Genomic DNA, 23,006 nt, shown 5'->3' with positions numbered 1-23,006 from the left:
TTGCACGTACACTTTATAGATGCTGCTACCTACTACATTTATCGCACGTGGCTCTGCTATTCCACTATTTGTTTTTTGTATGCTTTGTAGTTGATATTTACCAGTTGAATAAAGGAAGGAAAGCCTGAAACTTAAACAGAAAAAAACAAGTTATGGAACATTTCAATCGTGCTTAAAAAATTTCATGAAGAGTTCACGCGTTTCAAGTGAACCACGAAAAAATTAGCTGAAATCACCTTGACCGTGCATATTCCTCGAGTCGTAGAGCAAAACCGATGCTTATCCTCTGACAGCGAAGTGTAAAGTTTTTCCACGCGAAACCTCAGCACCGCTAGAAGCTTGTTACTTGGAACAGTTTAGCATTTTCTTTTAGCCATTTTACAAAAAGCACAAACTTTGATCACAAATAACTTTTACACTAAATGAAGCAGACAGCTGATATTTTCAGGAAAGAGCCAACCCTGCAAGACCTCCAACTGTGCAAAAACTCTTCGCAGCAGAATGCATATCTTGAAAGTTATTGTATATAAAATTACCTGTTTTATACACTTTTCAAAGGCGCGTGGCTAATAAACTAAGCGATACCCTAATAAAAAGCTTTACAAAGATATTAAAACCACATTTATAAACTAAACGAGTGAGGCACAGTAGACGTATGAATATCCCCAAAACTGTCGTCTCTTTACCGCTGGAGTGGGACCGCCACTTTAAGCGCACTATCCAGGAAGCATAATAAACCTTATGAGTGAAATGCTAGCTTGTTCACTATGCACGTCACACTGCTCTAGTTAGGCACTGTCTCATTCTGTTCTCATATAACTTTAATAGAAATTGAAAAAAAAAAACTATTTTAGGCACTACTGCGGTGGCGTTAGCAAAAATCAGAAGCACAACAGAATTACGTGTCTCACTTTCCATTTTCTGTTTGTTCCTGGAGGAAGTCGGGATGCGATTGGGGCACATCATTGGTGGCACCTGCAGTGCCGTGTCGAAACAACCGAATTTTTACGTGGAGTCTCCCAAATTACACTGTATGTACATGTCTGAAACTGTCGCGCACGGCCCCAGACTTGTATGCTATGTCTTCCCCATCCCACCCCCTCGGCAAAGTGGACGACAGTCAAGACCCTCCGACTCCTTCGAAAATAACGCTTCTGTGTGATAGCGTTTTGCTGTTACTTGAGTTACATTGTTTTGTTGTTAATATGCCATATACGCCTCATGCTTTTAGTCTGCAGCTGGCTAGAAGTTCGAATATCCTCCTTCCTCATGCAGTGTAGAGTATTTTGTCACTATCTCCTTCAAACATATGAAGTGTGAACTGGTGGGCAGGTTTGCCCAGTAAACTATGTGGGTAGTTATTTCCCTTCCTCCTCAAAGTTTTGTCTTTGATTGACATACCTAGGTTACTGTCAGAATTGTCCCCTGCACTTTTCACAGCCCCTGGTTTTCCTGTGCAGTGCATATCTCATTCTCAGCACCTGTCGGAACAAGTACCAGATGACTGTTGCAAGCGATTCGCTACAGGATGAACGTATGCAATCCAGCCATTTATTAAATACATTGTTAGCTTCGAGAAATTCGAATTGATAAGCATAAATGATTAACACGGTTTGAACCGCCAAAAGCAGACGCAGACTTCGAGTCTGTATAATGTTGCCAGAGATCAAAAATAATGAAAAATAACTAGAATATTAAAACTGCTGAACATGAGGTTGAGGGCGAGGAGGGCAAACGAAATGAGGGTGAGTGAGGACCAGCAATATTTTTTAAGTGAGGATGAGGGCGAGGGAGGGCAGGCAAATTTTTTCAAGCGAGGGTGAGGGAAGACCAAGATTGGAAAGTGAGAGCGAAGGAGGAAAGGCCAAAATGAGGGCATTTGCCTACCTCTTCCCCCCAGTCTCTCAATGGGTGCATCTGGTAAGGGGTGCCTACTGCTGCAGTGGCCTCGGCAGTAACCGGATCCTAATCCTCCAGCACCACCTCAAGGAGGATGCATGATGGCCAAAACATAAATGGCAGAGTGGTGCTCTAAGTCCTGAACAGAAGAGACAAACAGAAGCGAGGAGGTCATGAGGGAAGGTCATCATCTTGTTGCGAATAAACTTCTTTTAATTGCAGCTCTGATGTCAGAACTATCACTTCAAAACAAAAGATGCCAAAACAACTGCACTTTTCTACCTGAAACCGTCAGCGAATTAAATTTTTCGGCATCGCAAGATTTTGAAGATAAACGGTCTTGTCATTAAAATGCAGTGTCTATTTCTGTGTTAATTTATTTTGTTCTTTTTCACAATGTTTAGTTCCAATTTTATGCCGTGATCTTGCTTATGCTGTGTCATAGTCTGTGGACTGTGTTTCTTCCTGAGAAGCCACTTCTCCCTGGACCAAATGTGCCATGCAGTTTTTTAACATGAATAAATCAGACAACAGTAATCACATTCACTGTGATGAATGTGAATGTGAGTCGCCCATCTTCACTGAGACAGGTCCTACCGACACCAAGGATAACTTTTCAGTGAGGTCAAATTTCCCCACTCACACTCTTGCATCCAACTGCATACTGTAGCAATTTTTTGGACTCCAATAATTCGAACTTGCGCGATATTTGGACTGCGTGCGGTGGCCATCATGCACCCCATAGGTACAAGCACACAATGACGACCAATGTTTCGTACTCCGTGGAGCCCGCAAAGTTTGGTTTTTCGAACCAAGATAGGCGTCAGCAATATTGTGGAGATTGTTTCTCAGCATGATAGACATGAGTGGGCAATGCTGTCACAAGCAACCAGTCTTTCGTGGGTGCAAAAGGTGGCGAGGGCACATGATAAGATTAAAAATGTGCGGACTGGTGAAGCGTTCACTGCAGCTTTGAGGGCACCGCTGCCATAGGGGTCACGGCTGTGAAAGGAAGGGGGGAGGGGGCTGCTCATTAGGATGCGCTTGTTTCGTCCGCTTTCTTCCTGCCTGTTCCACCTCGCAGTCCTTACAACTGCCGTTGCCCATGGAATCAGAATGTTACTGCTTCATGCAGCGCACGCGCATCATTTAACGCCATGGCTTGCAGCCCAGTGAACTGAAACAGTAGGGACATGACAAAAGCATGACTCAGGTTTAGATAGTCTAATCAGAGATAGCACAGCAGGACCGTTTCCATGGAGCTTCACTGGGATTGCTGTGAGGGAGTCACGTGCTTCCTAGTGGATGTGCGAGCCTGCCGCCTCTGGTCCAGAAGGTGCACGTTCACTGGCGGCCCACCGTATCGGTTTCCACCATCCTGTGAGCATGGAAGCGGATCATGGTAGCAGATCTCGCAATTCTAAAACCCTGTTATCAGTTTACAAGCCAAAATGGAGAGCAGTGAAGTTTGCCCTTTTTAAAGGTGATTTCACACAGAAAAGGTCAGATTTTTTGGAATGCTCAATTATGCAAACTATTTTCAGGTTCCGCTAAGACAGAAAAATTGGTCCGATACTCTACATCCATCCCCAAATCTGCAATTTATCCTTGCCTGCTTTGACCAACCTCCCACCACGCAACAACCTGTCAGTTTTGCTTTTTCGTCTCTAACCAATCCCGCTAGGCATAAAAAGTGTACTAAGCAGTTTTCCGATTTTTTTACCGATACTGTAACGAACTACTAGCCAACTGCTTTCACTCAAATAACTGAACAGAAATAATCCACATTTAAATTCTTTGTTGTTTATGTTTCTCTTTCTTCCCACACTGAATCAAAGTTTTCCTCTTTTATTGCATTTCTTTGGTGCACTTTTGTAGCCTTCTAAGCTCCATCTAGCTTGGCAGCCTTTCTACTACAATGCCTTTATATTCCTTTAGTCTGTGTGCAACCCTTGCCTAAGCTTCATTACAGTAGCACTGTGCAAATTAAAAATATGCAGTAAGTATACGTGAGCAGACACTATAGTGCTTTCACTTTTCTCAGCTTGTGACACTTCTTCCTCCTGTATGACTGAGTGAAGGTTTAAGTGCATCACCCATCTCAGAAATTACATATACAGTAAACCCTCGTTACCTCGAAGTTGTAAAATCTGGGATACATTTTCAGATAAGCGGAGTTTTGAACTAAGCAAAATGCCGAAAATTTCTGGAGACAACCCCTGGCGATCTGTCGCGCGGCGCCAACGCCTGTCGTTGCCGCTGGTGCACACCGCACGAAGCTACGGAACTCTGCAACAGAGGCCAATTTCAGCGTTGATTTGTTACCGCCCCGTCTAGTTCAGTAAAGGGGAGTACAGTTACGCCATATCCTGTTTCTAACACAGCTTGAAATACAATAACACTGATAAAATGGTTTACGCATCGCGTTTAAACAAAAAAAAAAGGTCACAGCGCAGCGGTGTGCTGCTACACAGCGATACATACTTTCATTGCAAGCAGTGGATTTCTCCTGCTCCTTTCAAAAATTAACAATATCTAGCCACACTAGGCCTTTTTTATTTCTTTTACTAGCTTTTACTGAATCGTCTCGTTGCGCCCAAATATGCACGCATCAGACGAAGTGAGCGTCTGCAGGTTCTTCGCTTAAAGAGGACAAGGAAAACAAACTTCGCTCGCAAAAATATAAAAAAAAGTTCAAAGCGCAGCGGTGTGCTGCTACACAGTGATGCATACTTGCATTGCAAGCAGTGGCTTTCTCCTGCTCCTTTCGAAGATTAACAATATCTAGCCACACTAGCCTTTTTATTTTCCTTTACTAGCTTTTCCTGAATCGTCTCGAAGCGCCCATATATGCACGGATCGGACGAAGTGAGCATCTGCAGGTTCTTCGCTCAAACCGGACAAGGAAAACAAACTTCGCTTGCAAAAATAAAAAGAAAAGATCACAGCACAGCGGTGTGCTCCTACACAGCGATGCATACTTTCATTGCAAGCAGTGGATTTCTTCTCCTCCTTTCGAAAATGAAAAATACCTAGCCACACAAGCCTTTTTATTTTCCTTTACTAGCTTTTCCATAATCGTCTCGATGCGCCCATATATGCACGAATCAGACGAAGTGAGCGTCTGCAGGTTCTTCACTCAAACCGGACTAGGAAAAACTTTGCTCGCAAAATAAAAAAAGTTGCAGCGCAGCGGTGTGCTGCTACACAGCGGTGCATACTTGCATTGCAAGCAGTGGCTTTTTCTGGCTCCTTTCGAAAATTAACAATATCTAGCCACATAAGGCTTTTTATTTTGCTTTACTAGCACTTACTGAACCATCTCGATGCACCCTTATATGCATGGATCAGACGAAGTGAGCGTCTGCAGGTTCTTCGCTCAAGCCGGACTAGTAAATTAAACTTCACTCACAAAAAACAAAAAAAAATAAACCAGGATGGAAATTGAGTAGCTGGAAGCCTCTGCAATATGCTGCCTCGCGAGCTGCTTCCAGGTGAGACGCAAAATTTTCTAGAAACCCAGAACCTGAGTGCGCCAGCGACGAGCGAAAATGCTTTGGCGGCCATCGGCTTGTTGCGCCCGTTGACTCTCCGCTGCACAATAGGAGCTTTTGCAATAAACGCAAAGGAATTCTCAGGAAAAACTGAATTTTATTATTTTGAAAGGCAGAACTGGGTAATGCTTGCCTGCTTCGCGCTGGCATTCGGCCCGACAAAAGCATCCTCAAGCTGCTGAACGCATCGCATAAGCCATTGGTCGCCGCCGCTGCATTCATCTTTGTTGCAGAGCAAGTTTTGCGGACACCGCATACACAACAGAAATCAATCAATGTTTCGTGCACAGAGAGAGACAAAACAGAACCAGACAATCACTACATCGCTCTTGCTGCTATGCACTTGCGAAATGCAGCTGAACGAGCCACGCTGAACTGGCTGAACGGACTGCCCGATAAAACAAATTAGCATGCCACGCGCGAGCGTGACTGCTCCCAAGGCGAAAAACGGCTGTGTCTGCGGGAATTTTGTATTTGCTCTTCGAACCTGACCGCATGCAGCACTTAGCATAGGAACAAAGTGCTCGCTTGGGGCCCCTATCACCTTTCGGTAATGACCTTTGCCTTTAGTCAAAATTTCGAGATATCCGCATTACACCCGAAAAATGCTTAGAGAAAAAACGGGAGCTAATACATAGCACCTATGGCAGGTGAAGGCACGGCGTGGAAACCTTTCGACTTAACCAATTTTTCGAGATATGCGAGTTCGTGTTAACGAGGGTTTACTGTACAATGCAGTTTAATTGAAAGAGCCACAGCTATAAGAAACGCTAACTTATGAGCAAGGGTAGTTATATTATCTCAAGTACAAGAAACCATGGCAGATGGTGATAGGCAACTTGTTCGCCAAGTAGCTTGCCAGGTTCAACCATGGCATGGTAAAAAATAAAAAGAAGATGGGAACATTCTGCTCCTAGTCCATATATGTGTACTGACGCCCTCTTGTGACACTAGGTAGTAACTGCAGATCCGGACCATGAAAAGGAAATAACAAGAATAAGATCAGGATGGAGTGAATTTGGCAAGCACTTGCAGGTTATGACTAGTAGCAGCTTACCAGTATCGCTCAAGAGGAAAGTATACAACAGCTGCATCTTACCTGTACTCGCCTATGGGGCTGAAACGTGGAGGCTATCCAAGAGGGTTCTACTTAAGGGGGGACACGTGTCTTCCGGACCAAAAAATCACGAAAAAATCACTTTTTAGAAAATGTGATTTGCGAAATCAGTAGCTCTTTATCTACCTATCTGCTAAGTTTTTCATCTCTAGGGACGGTATTTTAGTCACTATGCCAATTTATATAATCGACGTCGCCCAAATTTGGGCCGAAAACGACCCCCGAAACAACCATTTTCCGCGAGGCGTAGCTCCCATTTTGTGCGCGGCACTGTAGCCATCTTGGTCTCATTCGAAAGTGCCGCCTTTCGTCTTCAAATTGCCGCCTCTGCTGTTTGCATTCGCCCATTGGTCGCATAAAAAATAGCAAAAAAGAAAACGTGGCATTTGCAACCTCATTGGCTTTCGAGGTGCACGTGACGATAAGGCGTCACCGCATTGGTGGAGCTGGCTGACGGCGTCTGCTCGGCGCGCCCAAGCCGCGGGAAGACGGCAGAGACGTGACGGCGGCCGCGCTTGGTTCCAAACCGCGAGGTGCTTTCATGGCAAGAATTTGTGAAAAAAAGTGAAAAAAATACTTGAGTAATCATCTCAAGTAATGCCCTGCCCCGGCTGTGCGCGCTCAGGCCGATGAAAGTCGTGCGCCGAACGATCGTGTGTACGAGCCTGAAGTAGGCCTAGCGCGTTTCCCAGCATGGGAGACTGCTACCGCCAGCGGTCGCACCCGCTGCGACGGTGATATCGCAGGCCGCAGATGAGCAGAAAGATAAGCTCAAAAAAGAAAAAGCTTGAACTTGCACCAACTCCAGCAACGAAGCGGTAGACTGATTGTTTTCGTGGTGATGACGACAGCGCAGCGGACAGTCCGCTTGGCGAGGCGGAGTTAACAGTTTGCCGAGATTGGCGAAGTGTAAAACATACGGCGGCGATATTGGCATTTAAAAAAGTAAACGAGGATAAGAAATCGTCGTCAAACTTATTCTCAAATGCGTAAACTGCGGGACACGTCGTCTTCGCAGAGCTCGCCACGTGTTTGCGCCGATCGGACCTCGTTCATAGTCCTTAGTGAATGCACTTGCTTCCAGCACTGGGAAGCAGCAAATACTAGCTCTAAATTACGTTTTTTTCCGCAATAAATGTTCCCCACCGTGTTCTTGATGCGAGGACGTAGCAAAACGACATACGTAAAAAAAAAAAAAAGTCGCTGCCTGCATGTGTCTTGCGCACTCGAAAAAGTGACGACTGAATGTGCTGCTATTACAAATTAAAATGAAAGAGAGACTTGAACGTTGGAAAGCAAAGAGACTACATTCCTGGAGGTTTCTGGCCATTTTAAAATGTAAATGTGTGCATTGCACCAGTGAATGTCTATTAAATAATCCCCCATTTCCTTTTTGCTCTTTTCTCAAAACATGCATTGTCGACCGCTTGCAGTTTTGCAGCCTTAATATCTCTGCACCTATTGCAGATAGAGTAATAATTTCTTTTTCAGCATGAAGCCAAATATGTGGAGCACACAATGTTGCAAGTAGATTTTTTAATTTCTTGTTCAGAATTTTTAAAATGACCATTATATGCTATATTTTGAGCTTTGAACTTTGTTATGCAATAAAACAAACAATAATTGCTCAATCAAAAAACTACTTGCAACATTGTGTTCATCCTTTCTAGTGTCCAGCAATGTGTTCATCTGAAGTTTTTCTTCAGTGGTCATTTTGTAATTGTTCTTGTAAGAATTAAACTAATTGGTGTAATTATCTCATGAAATAATTGGATCACAAAAGAAATAATTGCAGTTTTGGAATCTGCACATAAACTACACAAACCCACCAAGTGGCATCAATTTTGATTGGTAAATAAGGAAAATAGTTTTAAGACCAGTGTCCCCCCCTTAACGCAGAGGGCTATGGAAAGAAAAATAGTAGGGGTAACATTAAGAGATAGGAAGCATGCAGAGTGGGTCAGAGAAATAACTGAAGTTACTGACATTCCAGTGAAAATCAAGAAGAAAAAATGGACGTGGGCAGGACAAGTAGTGCGAAGAGAGGATAACCGATGGTCGCTTAGGGTAACAAACTGGATTCCAAGGGAAGGAAAGTGTAGCAGGGGGTGGCAGAAAGTTAGGTGGGCGGATGAGGTTAAGAAGTTCGCAGGGGTCAAGAGGCTGGAGCTAGCACAGAACCGGGTTAATTGGAGAGAAATGGGAGAGGCCTTCGCGCTGCAGTGGGTATAGTCAGGCTGATGATGATGATGATGGACAAGTGTAGTCTTTACTATCCCTTTTTTCTTTAACACTCCCCCAGAGTTGATTTCTTCAGTGTGGCTGGAGAAGTCATCCTAGACGTAGATATCAAATGTTTTAAGCTTCTTACAGCTTGCGAAAATTGACAGGCACAGAGAGTATAAAGGAGGCTATGGTACTGCAAGAGATAAGCGAAAACGGGCAGGCAGTACATTGTGAAAATCGCGGTTGTCCATCGTGCTTTCCAGACAACAAAAGCTTGCAGTAGCGTACAGCCTACAAATCGCCGGTGTCGCAACCGTCAGTCGTGATACTGTACACTGAGTAGTAGCAGGTGCTGCACGTGGAAGACGCCATGGCCCGCACATCGTAGACTTTGCAATCGCTAGTCACGCTGTACACATCACAAGTAGCTGCAGCACCACGTGGCTGACAAATCGTTATCTCTTATGCTGTACGCACCGCGAGTGGCGAGCTGCAACTGCGTGACTGTAATAAACGGTCTCGTTCGTAGAAAGACCTGTGTGACTGCTTTTCCCATGCTTGTGCTTGGTGTGATAACACGAACGTTCAGATGATACAATTTTTTTTGCGACCCCATGAAATTCACATCACCGAGGTTCTACTGTAGCTTACAAACCAGTAAACATAAGCAAGACTGGTGCACTGCTGTGGGCACGACAGGACCACAAAGCAATCATTGTCACTATTGGGACTGCTAAACGTCACATAAGCACCAACCTGCACAATGAAGAACAGGTGCCTGGTCAGCACCGTTGCAGTGCCCGGTCCACCGTACCCACTGCAGTTGAAGAAGCAGTTTCTTTTATAGGTCTGGTTGTTCACAGCATCACATGGCGCTGACTGAATGGAGTCACCAGAAGGTCAAGCCCACGAGGAGCTGGCAGCGCAAAATGCTCGATGGTTCACACGTGCTGGCTCCTTTCTATGCTGATTAGTGATCTAAGCCATCGAAGTTGGAACTCGTTGAAACAGAAGTGATTCCCAAGAAAGCCTGCACAACAAACAGGTACTTGGTCAGCATCATCGCAGTAGCTGGTCCAACATGCATATCGGGTAGAGTGCACATGAGGTACAGCAGAGGAAACAATTACTTAAGAAACTGGACTGCAAATTAGTGCTACAGTGCCAAGGTAGCTGGAAGGCACAGAGGTATCTGCCACTGGCGAGACCAAAAATCGAAAGATTTTTTTATTTGCACCAACGGAAAGACCGGGGGGGGTTAAACGTCACTGAGTCCTAATCTAAACATCCTAAACATGCACACAAGCAGCAACAGCAAACATGAAATGCGATTAGCCAACGCAAACTGATTGCCATATCCTTTTAGCTTTTAATGTGAAACCATTACTAGCCCCTTTATTCTAAATTTTGTAAACAGCTGTTAGCCATAATGGTTCTAAATGATGAGCTATCACGCTAGTGTTGAGCACAGCACAGCTCGGTAACCTGAGGCATATGACGCAGCAAGACACAGGAGGATCAGATAGCGTGACATTTAGGTAAAGCCACAGCAATGAACCTTCAATGTGAAATGCGTTGAGAGGTTGCCCTTTAGCCTAGATCGATGCAGAAGTTTCCATATCTACTGGGCTGCACTGGCTGCGCATCACCGCCAAATTTGCCATGACATATTAGAAATCAAGCCACCGCAAAACAGGCACAGCATTTTTTCAGAAACAGGAAGTTTTCTGAGTAAATCAGAACAATTAGCAGGTATGCTATCATAGAAGGGTAAGTGGTAGCTTCAAATACGGAAGCTTCAATGAGCACGTAACAGTAAACAGCAGAGGAAACCAAAGCAAGCCCTCCCACCACTCTGCCCCTGATGTCACGTGTGAGATGGCACAACCTGGGAGCTAGCAAATGGGTGCCCACATACCCTTTTGGGAGCAGCTTACCAACCTTGCCAATGGGCGAGGTGGGCTCTCCCCCAAAGACCACAGGGGCTGCCTTTTCCTGCACTTCCTGCTCAACTTTCAGTGCCAACAGCTGGTCCACAAAGTCTAGTCTTCTCTCACCTGGGTGGCGAGGAAAGATACCGTAGACCACTCAGTTGGTATTGAGAAATTACAAATGGTTGCATCTCTCCGTCCTGCACCCTTCGTGACTGATACCTTACCTTTCTGCTGCAGCAAGGTGTGACCAATAGGCAGCTGCTGCGTACATATTCTTCAGTATCTGTACCATGTGCCCCTTCTACGCAATGCTAGGGCAACTACCGCAGTTTTGAAAAAATCAAATGCATCATTGCAATCTACGAACACTTACACAGAGTCTAGCTTAAATATGTGTATATATGTTCTACTCTAAAGTGCCCCTTAGTAATATGATCCTTTTCCCATGCTTAACTGCAATCTAAGGTAGTTCTAACCACATTAATGAAAGAGTGTAAAAAGGCCTCCATCCTCAAGTAAATCCACCATATGCCATGGTGGTGGAGTGGTTACGGCGCTAGGGTACTGTGCCCAACAAAGCAGGATCAAATCACGGTCATGGTGACCCCCTTTTCGATGGAGGCAAAAAGCGAGGTGGCCGTGTGCTGTGTGAAGTCAGCGCACGTTAAAGAACCCTAAGTGGTCAAAATTATGCCATCTCTCTTAGTCTGGGTTGCTTTATGACACTAAAGGCCAACTCTGGTGATTTTTCGACCTTCACAATTTTCAACAACATTTACATCTGCAGAATCTGCATTGGAGTAATGTGAAAGCACGGATGCTGCTGCTGATTGCTACTGGTTGCTTCTAGTTGCTTAATTCACTTCTTGTTTACCCATTTTAGTCATTGGTACTTTCAAATTGTGCGCCAATCCCTTCCTATGCCCCTTTTTCGGCTCTACTTCCATTTGCGTGGCATCACAACCTTGGCGTCACATTTATTTATTCTTTTATCCAGAGCGCCACATGTGGCATTACAGTGGGGGGGTACAGTTTTATAATGCATAAGAAAAAAAAACAGTTATAAATACAATGTAAACACTTCATTGTCAGATATATGAACGCAGCATGAAGACAGGACATTCCATTCTCGAACAGTGTGTGGAAAAAAACGACGATTTAAACAAGTCGGGTCTCGCTCAGAATTCACGCACTCTATAATCGTGATCAATTCTCTCAGATTCATAGTGTGGGCAGAAAATGTACTTGTCCCTGAGAATAGCAGTTCTTTGGTGATATATTTTATGAAATAATTTTAGCCTCAGTTTTCTTCTTCTGACTTCAAGTGGTTCCCATTGTAATTTCTGTTTTAAGCTGATCATGCTACTTTGTTTACTATAGCGGGCAGCCAAGTTCTGAACTCTAATTTGAGCTTATAAACATTTGTCAGCGGATCCCATACAGTACATGCATATTCCAGCACGGACCTAATATAAGTTTAAAAAAAATAGATCTCTAGAATCTTGCGGAAACCTTCTTGTGTTACGATGCAGAAAACCTAACATTTTGCAAGCCTTCGCAGAAACATAATCAACATGCCGATGCCAACACAGAGTTGGAGTGATATACAAGCCTAAGTATTTATATTTTATAACAGTTTGCAATAAGTGCCCGTTCACATTTTAGACATAATTAGGTACATTTTTTTTTCTCGTACAATCCATGTGCATAGTCTTCTGCAAGTTGAAGATTATGTGCCACTGTTTCCACCACTGGTGCACTCTATTCAGATCTTCCTGTAAAGCATGTGTCATTTTTCACTTCTCTATACAACACAGTCATCAGCAAACATTTGCATGCAGGAAGTAACATCCACAGATATAGCAATTATAAGCACAAGAAAAAGCAGAGGTTCCAAAACTGACCCTTGTGGGATGCCAGGCGTCACAAAAGTTACATTAGAATTGGCTCCATTTATGGTTATGTACTGAGACCTTAAACTTAAATATTCCTTTATCCACTCAATAACTTTCCCATTAGTATTTAAATAACGCAGCTTGTGGACTAACAAATCATGACCTACGACGTCAAAAGCCTTTTTGAAATCAATGAAGACACAATAACGCTGCAACGGTCCAACACTTCACATACCTCGTGGACAAACTCTGTTGGTTGAGTAATGCAAGATGCGCCTTGCCGGAAGCCTTGCTGGTTTGGGTTTATTACGGGACTGAGATGATTCATGATGTTTGAGTATAAGGTGTGCTCCAGAATTTTACAGGCATTGCTTATTAAAGAAATAGGATGGTAATTCGAGACGAATTCCCGAGGCCGTCTTATGAATCGGGACAATGCAGGCAACCTTACAATCGCTCTGAAGGGAACTGGTGTGTAAAGATTTTCTGAATAAAAGTTAAAAATGAAGATGCAGATTGGGCCCATATCTTTAAGAGACCATTGGACAGACCATCAGGGCCTCCAACTTTGGACATGTCTAAACGCTGAAGAAGTGCGGTAATTCCTGTTCTATTGCTATGTCTGCCATAGGACAACAATTCGGCATGACCAATTTAAAGGGATTGAAACACCCCATATCCTTGTGGAGGTGGTCCAAAAGAGTGACAAAAAACAGGGCACTTTTATCCTAAATGTATACAGCCCCCCCTCCCAACGAAAGATCGACTTCGACAGACTTCTCGGAGAAACATTAAACTTGGTAAGAGGAAATCAGCTAATTATATTAGGCGACTTTAATGCAAAAGACCTGGCCTGGGGATACACGCGACAGGACAAGAGAGGCCGCATTATTAGAGAGCTAATAGACAGACATGAATTAACACTGGTAACGGACCCGGGAGCGCCCACGAGAACGGGCAACAGTGTGAGCAAGGACACTACCCCGGACCTTACGATGGTCAAGAACTGTGACGATGTTGAGTGGATAAACACGCTTAACGATCTCGGCAGTGATCACTATATAGTGAGCACGACCATCCCCACCTACAAGATCAGGCGACAGGTTGGCGCAGCCAGGATTACCAACTGGCACAAGTTCAGAGAAGCGCAGGAAGAGGACCAAGGCGAGATTGAGGATCTTGATAGCTGGTGCGGGGCGCTGCGGAAAAACAAGCAGAGATTTACCCAAGAACTGACACGCACACCTGAGACACCAGAAATAGACGCCCATCTACTCCACCTGTGGGAAGCGAGGAGGGGACTGTTAAGAAGATGGAAGAAACAGAGGCACAATCGAAAGCTTAGGATGAAAATTGTGGAGATCACAAAGAAGGCGGCGGAGTACGCTGAACAACTGACGAGAGCCAACTGGGGCAAATTCTGCGACTCTCTGCAGGGGACGCTCAGCACTTCCAAGACGTGGCGAATTCTAAAAGCCATCATGGACCCCACCAAAACCAAGCGAGAGGGGCAGAAGTCGCTGGAGCGGTTGCTACACACATTCCCAGGCACGAAGGAAGATGTGATCAAGGCCGTCCACGACAAATGCTACGGAGTAGACCTAGAGGATCCACATCCATACGCAGAAGATTACAAAGGAAACCCAAATCCGAAAATGGACCAGCCGATCACGGAGGAAGAAGTCCGGACGGCAATAGCAAGTGCCACTCGAAACACAGCGGCTGGTGACGACAAGATCACTAATGGCATAATTCGGAACATGAGCAACAGCAATATCAAGGCACTGGCGCATTTCATGAACAAGCATTGGGAAGCAGGAACGGTGCCAGCGCAGTGGAAACACTCGGTGGTCATCATGATCCAGAAACCCGGGAAAAAATTGGCAATAGAGAATTTGCGGCTCATTTCTTTAACTTCGTGCCTGGGAAAGATTTTCGAGAGGGTTGTCAATAATAGACTGAAAAATTACTTAGAGGATAGCGCTCAGATGCCGGACACCATGTTTGGCTTCAGAGAGAAGCTATCAGCCCAGGACGTTCTCCTGCAGATTAAAGAAGAGGTCTTGACAGGTATCCCACGCTCGGCAGAACACGTAGTTTTGGCAGTGGACATTAAAGGTGCATTTGATAATGTTAGTCACAAGGCGATCTTAGATGGCCTGGCAGACACGAATTGCGGAACCAGAGTCTACGAGTACGTTAGGAGCTTTCTGAGTAACCGGACGGCCGAAATCAAGATTGGCAATATAGAAACAGAGACCTTCTCCCCGCCCAACAAAGGGACACCTCAAGGAGCACTCATTTCGCCCACGCTGTTCAACGTGGCAATGATTGGTCTGGCCAGGCGCCTCGAGAAGGCGGAGGGCCTACAGCACGCTATGTATGCTGATGACGTCACCATCTGGACGACCACAGGATCACTCGGGGAGAAGGAAGCGAAATTGCAAGAAGCAGCATCTGTCATCGAAGAATATCTAAAGCAGAGGGGCTTGGAGTGCTCATCACGGAAATCAGAACTGATCAGATTCTGGCGAGGGAAGGGCAACCGCTCTGCTCCCACAGATCAAGGCCACAAGCTCGAGATCCGGCTACAAGGGGAGACAGTGCCCGAAAAGACAACCGTGAGGATCCTGGGGATGTGGCTCCAATCGAATCAAAGGTGTCAACACACGCTTAATCTGCTCAAGACCTCGACCCAGCTGGTCGCCCGAATGATAGCACGGGTGACCAGCAAAAAGATGGGGATGAAGGAGCCCGACACACTCAAACTTGTCCGGAGCCTCGTTATTAGCAGAGTAGCGTATGCTCTACCCTACTTCAATATGACCAAAGGAGGGGAAGACAGAGCGGACGCCATCATCAAAATGGCTATCAAGACCGCACTCAAGCTCCCCAAGAACACACCGAACCACAAACTAGCAGCTCTGGGTCTGCACAATGCAATACAAGAATTAGCAGAAGCCCAAATCAAGTCACAGCTAAACAGACTTCTACAAACGAGGACGGGAAGACGGGTGTTGGAAAGACTGGGATATAGCACACACCTACAGGTTTATAACAAGACAAGAGAGGTATCGCGGGAAGTCAGAAATTCGTACCGAGTTCGGCCCATACCTAGAAACATGGACCCCCGCCTACACCCGGGAAGAAGGCAGGCAAGGGCAGAGTATTATGAAAAAACATTTGGCCAACAAGACACATCAAGGTTCACCGACGCAGCCTTATACGAAACCAACGCAAAGAGGGCGATAGCCACGGTCACAGACTGCGAAGGCCGGGAGGTAGTTAGCGCCTCGATCCAAAACTGTACAGTCACGGAGGCAGAAGAAGTGGCTATCGCACTGGCCATTAGGCAAGGAAGAGAAACGGGAGAGAGTCTGACGATACTGTCCGACTCTCAATCCGCATGCAGAAATTTTCAACGGGGTAAATTATCTAAGGTAGCGCACCAAATCCTTTCTTCCACAAGCGAGCCAACAAAACAATGCACTCAAACACTAGTGTGGATTCCGGGGCATGCAGGGGTCACGGGGAATTTGTACGCAGACAGGGTAGCACGAGGACATGCAACCTACCGTGCGCCCAACAGTCTCGGGACAGAGGACCTGATTCCGCTTGACCCTGACTACACCACAATACTACAACACTATAGAGGCTTGCGGAAAGTATATCCGGAGCCGCATAAAAAGCTCAGCAACAAGGAGGCCATAGATCTGAGGCGGCTACAGACGGGCACCTTCATTAATTTACACATATTACACATGATGCATCCCACGACATTCAGAGACGAGTGCCCGTGGTGCGGGAAGACCCCTACCCTGTACCACATAACATGGGAATGCAGCTCACATCAACTACAAAAAATTGAAAACCCAAATGAAAGACAGTGGGAGGCTTTGCTGGCCAGCTCTGACCCGGAGGCTCAGCTCTACCTGGTCACAAGAGCTCGCAAACTGGCGAAAGCCAGTGGTGCCCTGGACTGGGGGCGCCAACCGCTCGTCAGCCTCGGTTGAAGAGGCGAAGAAAAAGATCCCCGAGCAGTTAACAAAGTTCACTCGCTCACTCACTCACTCCCTCCCTCACTCACTCACTCACTCACTCACTCACTCACTCACTCACTCACTCACTCACTCACTCACTCACTCACTCACTCACTCACTCACGGTCATGGTGACCCCCTTTTCGATGGAGGCAAAAAGCAAGGTGGCCGTGTGCTGTGTGAAGTCAGCGCACGTTAAAGAACCCCAAGTGGTCAAAATTATGCCATCTCTCTTAGTCTGGGTTGCTTTATGACACTAAAGGCCAACTGTGGTGATTTTTCGACCTTCACAATTTTCAACAAAATTTACATCGAGTACTTTTCAACACCCAGATTGCGTATGCCAAAAAAATGAAAGAGCACTGCAGAATCTGCATTGGAGTAATGTGAAAGCACGGATGCTGCTGCTGATTGCTACTGGTTGCTTCTAGTTGCTTAATTCACTTCTTGATTACCCATTTTAGTCATTGGTACTTTCAAATTGCGCGCCAATCCCTTCCTATGCGCCTTTTTCGGCTCTACTTCCATTTGCGTGGCATCACAACCTTGGCGTCACATTTATTTATTTATTCTTTTATCCAGAGCGCCACATGTGGCATTACAGTGGGGGTACAGTTCTATAACGCATAAGAAAAAAAACAGTTATAAATACAACGTAAACACTTCATTGTCAGATATATGAACGCAGCATGAAGACAGGACATTCCATTCTCGAACAGTGTGTGGAAAAAAACGACGATTTAAACAAGTCGGGTCTCGCTCAGAATTCACGCACTCTATAATCGTGATCAATTCTCTCAGATTCATAGTGTGGGCAGAAAATGTACTTGTCCCTGAGAATAGCAGTTCTTTGGTGATATATATTATGAAATAATTTTAGCCTCAGTTTTCTTCTTCTGACTTCAAGTGGTTCCCATTGTAATTTCTGTTTTAAGCTGATATGCTACTTTGTTTACTATAGCGGGCAGCCAAGTTCTGAACTCTAATTTGAGCTTATCAACATTTGTCAGCGGATCCCATACAGTACATGCATATTCCAGCACGGACCTAATATAAGTTTTAAAAAATAGATCTCTAGAATCTTGCGGAAACCTTCTTGTGTTACGATGCAGAAAACCTAACATTTTGCAAGCCTTCGCAGAAACATAATCAACATGCCGATGCCAACACAGAGTTGGAGTGATATACAAGCCTAAGTATTTATATTTTATAACAGTTTGCAATAAGTGCCCGTTCACATTTTAGACATAATTAGGTACATTTTTTTTCTCGTACAATCCATGTGCACCGTCTTCTGCAAGTTGAAGATTATGTGCCACTGTTTCCACCCCTAGTGCACTCTATTCAGATCTTCCTGTAAAGCATGTGTCATTTTTCACTTCTCTATACAACACAGTCATCAGCAAACATTTGCATGCAGGAAGTAACATCCACAGATATATCAATTATAAGCACAAGAAGAAGCAGAGGTTCTAAAACTGACCCTTGTGGGATGCCAGGCGTCACAAAAGTTACATTAGAATTGGCTCCATTTATGGTTATGTACTGAGACCTTAAACTTAAATATTCCTTTATCCACTCAATAACTTTCCCATTAGTATTTAAATAACGCAGCTTGTGGACTAACAAATCATGACCTACGACGTCAAAAGCCTTTTTGAAATCAATGAAGACACAATAACGCTGCAACGGTCCAACGCTTCACATACCTCGTGGACAAACTCTGTTGGTTGAGTAATGCAAGATGCGCCTTGCTGGAAGCCTTGCTGGTTTGGGTTTATTACGGGACTGAGATAATTCATGATGTTTGAGTATAAGATGTGCTCCAGAATTTTACAGGCATTGCTTATTAAAGAAATAGGATGGTAATTCGAGACGAATTCCCGAGGCCGTCTTATGAATCGGGACAATGCAGGCAACCTTCCAATCGCTCTGAAGGGAACTGGTGTGTAAAGATTTTCTGAATAAAAGTTAAAAATGAAGATGCAGATTGGGCCCATATCTTTAAGAGACCATTGGACAGACCATCAGGGCCTCCAGCTTTGGACATGTCTAAACGCTGAAGAAGTGCGGTAGTTCCTGTTCTATTGCTATGTCTGCCATAGGAGTAAGCTTAACTGGCTGAGGAGGAATTTCGCGAGGTATGCTGGGCAAAATATCGAAACAAACAAATTGTTAAGTGTGTTTGCTTTTTCAAGACTTTCATCGATCAGGTGGCCATTATGCGCGAGGATGGAATGCCTACATCATCTTTACCACGTTTAACGTATCGTCAAAACTTCTTTGGGTTCTTTTTGAACCTTGACGACAAAGAGTCGAGTCAAGGAAGTTCTTTTCAGCATGCTCAAAGGTCACCTGAAGGTCGTTGTTAGCAGCCTCCAAATTTGCCGTTGTTAAAGAGTTTGGATTTCTTTTAAAACTTTTGAACGCTCTTTGCCGTTTGTTATGAAGATGTCGTAGATTTGCATTAAACCACGGCTTATTCTTGCAGTGCCTCAGTGACTGCACCCATTATGGGACAAACTTATCCTGCAATTCTACATTTTGTTTTTGAACAGAAGCCATAGTCCATTAACACTGCTCGTTTCTAACATCTTGTGAAGCGGAAGCTGCTAGAGCTAGATTTATTTCTGTAGTATTAGCTCTCGTGTAATTATAAATTTTTCTTTCCGAGCTCAATTGCACCTTTTCGTAGGACACCTGCATTTGGCACAGAACTGCTTCGTGATCCCCAATTCCTGGCACGACCAAAGTGGATACAACCCATGCTGGACGATTTGTCAGCACTAAATCTAATATAGTGGTTAGCCTTGTTGCCTGCGTCACCAGTTGGGTGAATGAGAAATTGCGCATAATGCAGGCAAATTCTTTTTCATTGCCAGAGACGGCACTGCACGTACCTGATTAATTCAAACAAAGTTTTGGCAAGTTGAAATCTCCTCCTATGACATGGCATTCAGTTCGGATTGTTTCTATTGTTTTATATAATTCCGTCAATATGTTGACCGAGCTACCTGGTGTCCCATTTTGCAATCTAATTATGCACCACACAGCTTCACATGGACCAACTGGGATATCAAGACGGGAGCAGGATACACTGTGATGAACTAATATAAAAACGTCACCCCCATGGCGATTCGTTTTTTCGGTAGCCCATGTAGTTATCTGGAAAAACTTCGTTATCGCTGATATCAGGATCCAGCCATGATTCTGTACCCAGAACCACGGAGGGCTCTGTCATGCACAATAGGTTTACCAAACTGTCAGCTTTATTTCTGATGCTTCGGCAATCGACAATGGCCTAATCCTTCAACATACATGTATTTAGTATCATTTAGGTGCAGCAAATCATGTTTTAGCTTCACACGCATTTTCGCTAATATGCAACTTCGAGAAATCCCACAGGGATTTTCTTTTGCGACATATAGTCTGAAAAATCTTCAGAGGTACTGACGTTTTTACCTTTCAGCTTCTTGTTTACCAATTTTAGTCCTTGGTACAAACTGCGCACCAAGCACTTCCTATGCCTTTTTTGGCTTGACTTCAGGTTGCGTGACATCACACCCTTGACGTCACCTTAACTGTTTTAACTGCTTAGTATTGATACATCTTCATGTCAAAATAATTGACTGACTTAACTATTTTAGCATTTCATACATTTAAATGTGGCACCAAGCCATTGGCTAATGAGACCATTTTCGCCTTTACTTTTACATTTTTGCCTCTAATTAATCACCTAATTATTGACCTAATTACTTTTTTGGACAGATTATGCCACACTCTATTGATTGAAACCACTCATTAACCTCTACCGCTTCTCAATTACTCACAACTGCTGCGGACAACCTCTATATTTTTGCCTCTAATTACCTAACTTATTAGCCTAATTATTTTTTGGACACAACATTACATTGCCCTCTATTGATTGACACCACTCATTAACTCTTTCCTGTCTGCACCTACTCCCATCTACAGTTTCACAATTCAAACTTTCCCGTTTTCGAAGCGCCCCTTGACAAGTGGCGGCATCCAGTGGTTAACTGACAATTTCGCTTTCGGTTTTATTTTTTTCCACCGTGTCACGCCCTTTTTTTATAGTTTCGGAGTGACGTAACCGGTGCTCCTTGCTTGCAAAATGGTGTCGACATCGCGCGATGCTGCTGCTCGGAAGCGGCCCGTTTCCACGGATACTGACCCATCTGAGTGCTCATCTGTGGATGCTAATAGCAACAGTGATGACTCAGAAGACGAATTCAGCTCTTCAGACTTCAGCACCAACAGCAAAACTATGTCAAACCGACCAGGAACGTCAACGGCCATGCCCCAGTACGCTTCATTTTCTCTTTCGAAAAGTCCGCTTTTGCTGCGCGCTGATGGGTAGAAATCAGTGTTCTGAAAGTCACAACTTATCTGCAGGATGTCAACGTCATTAGGGCAGGACTACTTGCCGCCGGCAGCGCAGAGAGTCCTGTTTTCTCCTAGGAGACAGCCAGGGGTCGACTTCAGCACTGCACGCCGCAGCACCGCACGGCGTTGCTCCAGAGCTATCGATTTCTTTCTGCTATTTTTCACCACGGAGATCATAAAGGAGATATGCGAGAACACGAACAAATGTGCGTGAATGCATATTCTGGGGAAGCCTTCCTATGACGAAAAAGACTGATCTTGGCAAGATGTTACTCCAAAAGAGATGAAAAAAAGATTGGCCGAGCAACTGCTTGGATTTGGTGAGCCACAACCTGGAGACCCCGATGTTCACCCTCTGTTTCCGTCTCATGATGGGCTGCACACAAGCCCCCAAAAAATGAAGTACAAGAACTGCAAATTGTGCTATGAAGAAAGCAAGGTGGAACAAAAAACAAATGTTTTCTGCAAGACATGTGCAGCAAACCTGTTTCATGGCAACAAGGAACTGTTTTGTGCGGTGGCACGATAGTCACATGGTCTAATGTTTTCTTTCCTAACTTGAGTGATACTGTACTTAGAAAGCTAGAATTTGCAGCATTGTTACCTCTGTCCCTGTTTTAAAAATGTATATCTCAATTTTTTTTTTGTAAGTGAAGAAATTTTGCTATTTTTGAATTTTTTTTTTATTTTACTGCAATTATTTTCCCAATAAAATTTTTGCCTCACTATGCAATAAAGATATTACTTGTGACTAATACCACTGTGAAGAAAATTTCCTCCTCTACAATTTGCTGCCATTCACTCCTGTACTAAGCAAAATTTTGTAAAAAAGAAAAATTTTATGACACCACTCAAAAACCCCTACTTTTCCCGCGGACAGGAAAGTGTTAACCTCTGCCACTTCTCAATTACAACTCCTACGGACACAATTTTGTGGACGCGGTCTGCGGACATGATGTGCGGACAGAAATCTGAACATAGCGAAGCACAGTTGAGGATACTTTAGTTTTCCCGCAAAGTCAAACCCGGATATATCGAACTCGAAGAGGTTTGCGAAATATTTCGATATACAAAAATCGGCTTGATAAGCCACTTGCGATCGTGAAAAATGTTACTGCATTTGTCGCGTAATCAACCCACTCACATAATGAACCCATACCCCACGTTTGCCCCCGAGAATTTGAAGACAAAAAAAAAAAGCGTCCCCGTTTCCGGCGTTGTATATCCACAGCTTATTTATTGACAGCGCACCAAGATGCTGCGCAGCGATAACGTCACAGCATGTTTATCTTTTTACTATACTTTTGACAGATCCCGCGATGGCAGGGAGCGAACTTGACTGCGTGCCCGTGATGCTAATAGCCGGTGTCATGATTGCAGCTGACCGCGTGCTTTCGTTTTTTCTTCTCATTCTGCAAATAATGTACTGTCCCACTCTTTTCTTTTGTGCCTACCGGCCTTGAAAGTATGTACAATAAATAAATAAATATATTTAAAAATGCAGGAATAAACGACTCTCGCGAAAAAAAAAATCTGCTGCCTCTTAACGTCCGCAGCTGCCATAGCATATGCCACGGCGCACGTTCAGCACGATGGCAAAAAAAAAAAGACTCCCGCAAAAGAAGAAAAAAAAAAAGAAAACGACCCTTCTTAATAGCTACGCACGTTCGGCACGATGCGAGATGCGCATCGCACGTCAGCCGCTACGCGCAGTGTATTTACAACACACACTGGAGAAAACGTCTACTACAGACCGAGCTGGCCTGTCCGCGCATGCGTAGTGCGTGCTGCTGCAAAACGAAGACCGGAAAACAGAGGGGAAGAGAAAAGATAAAGCTCCACAAAAGAGTGGGCACACCCTTGCACTTTGCTCTATCGCATTTTCCCCTCTCCTGAACACCACGACTGCATTGGTTCCCTGTTGTTCCTTCACGC

General features: G+C 44.5%; 1 long non-coding RNA gene across 1 annotated transcript in view; it reads right to left on the bottom strand.

The window, feature by feature from the left end:
* Nucleotides 1–9,666, bottom strand: part of LOC146183989 (uncharacterized) — a 49,613-nt gene extending 39,947 nt beyond the window's left edge. The window contains exons 1-2 of the long non-coding RNA XR_014708534.1: nucleotides 9,553–9,666; nucleotides 1,888–2,038 (exon numbers count right to left, since the gene is read on the bottom strand). This is a non-coding gene — a long non-coding RNA (uncharacterized LOC146183989). The remainder of the gene's footprint in view (nucleotides 1–1,887; nucleotides 2,039–9,552) is intronic.
* Nucleotides 9,667–23,006: the final 13,340 nt, after the last annotated feature.

This window comes from Amblyomma maculatum, chromosome 7, assembly GCF_055883805.1.
Source record: "Amblyomma maculatum isolate TAMU_Amacu chromosome 7, ASM5588380v1, whole genome shotgun sequence".
Lineage (NCBI taxonomy): Eukaryota > Metazoa > Arthropoda > Arachnida > Ixodida > Ixodidae > Amblyomma > Amblyomma maculatum.
Note: the sequence above shows the minus strand (reverse complement) of the source record. Positions and strands in the feature narration are given on the sequence as shown.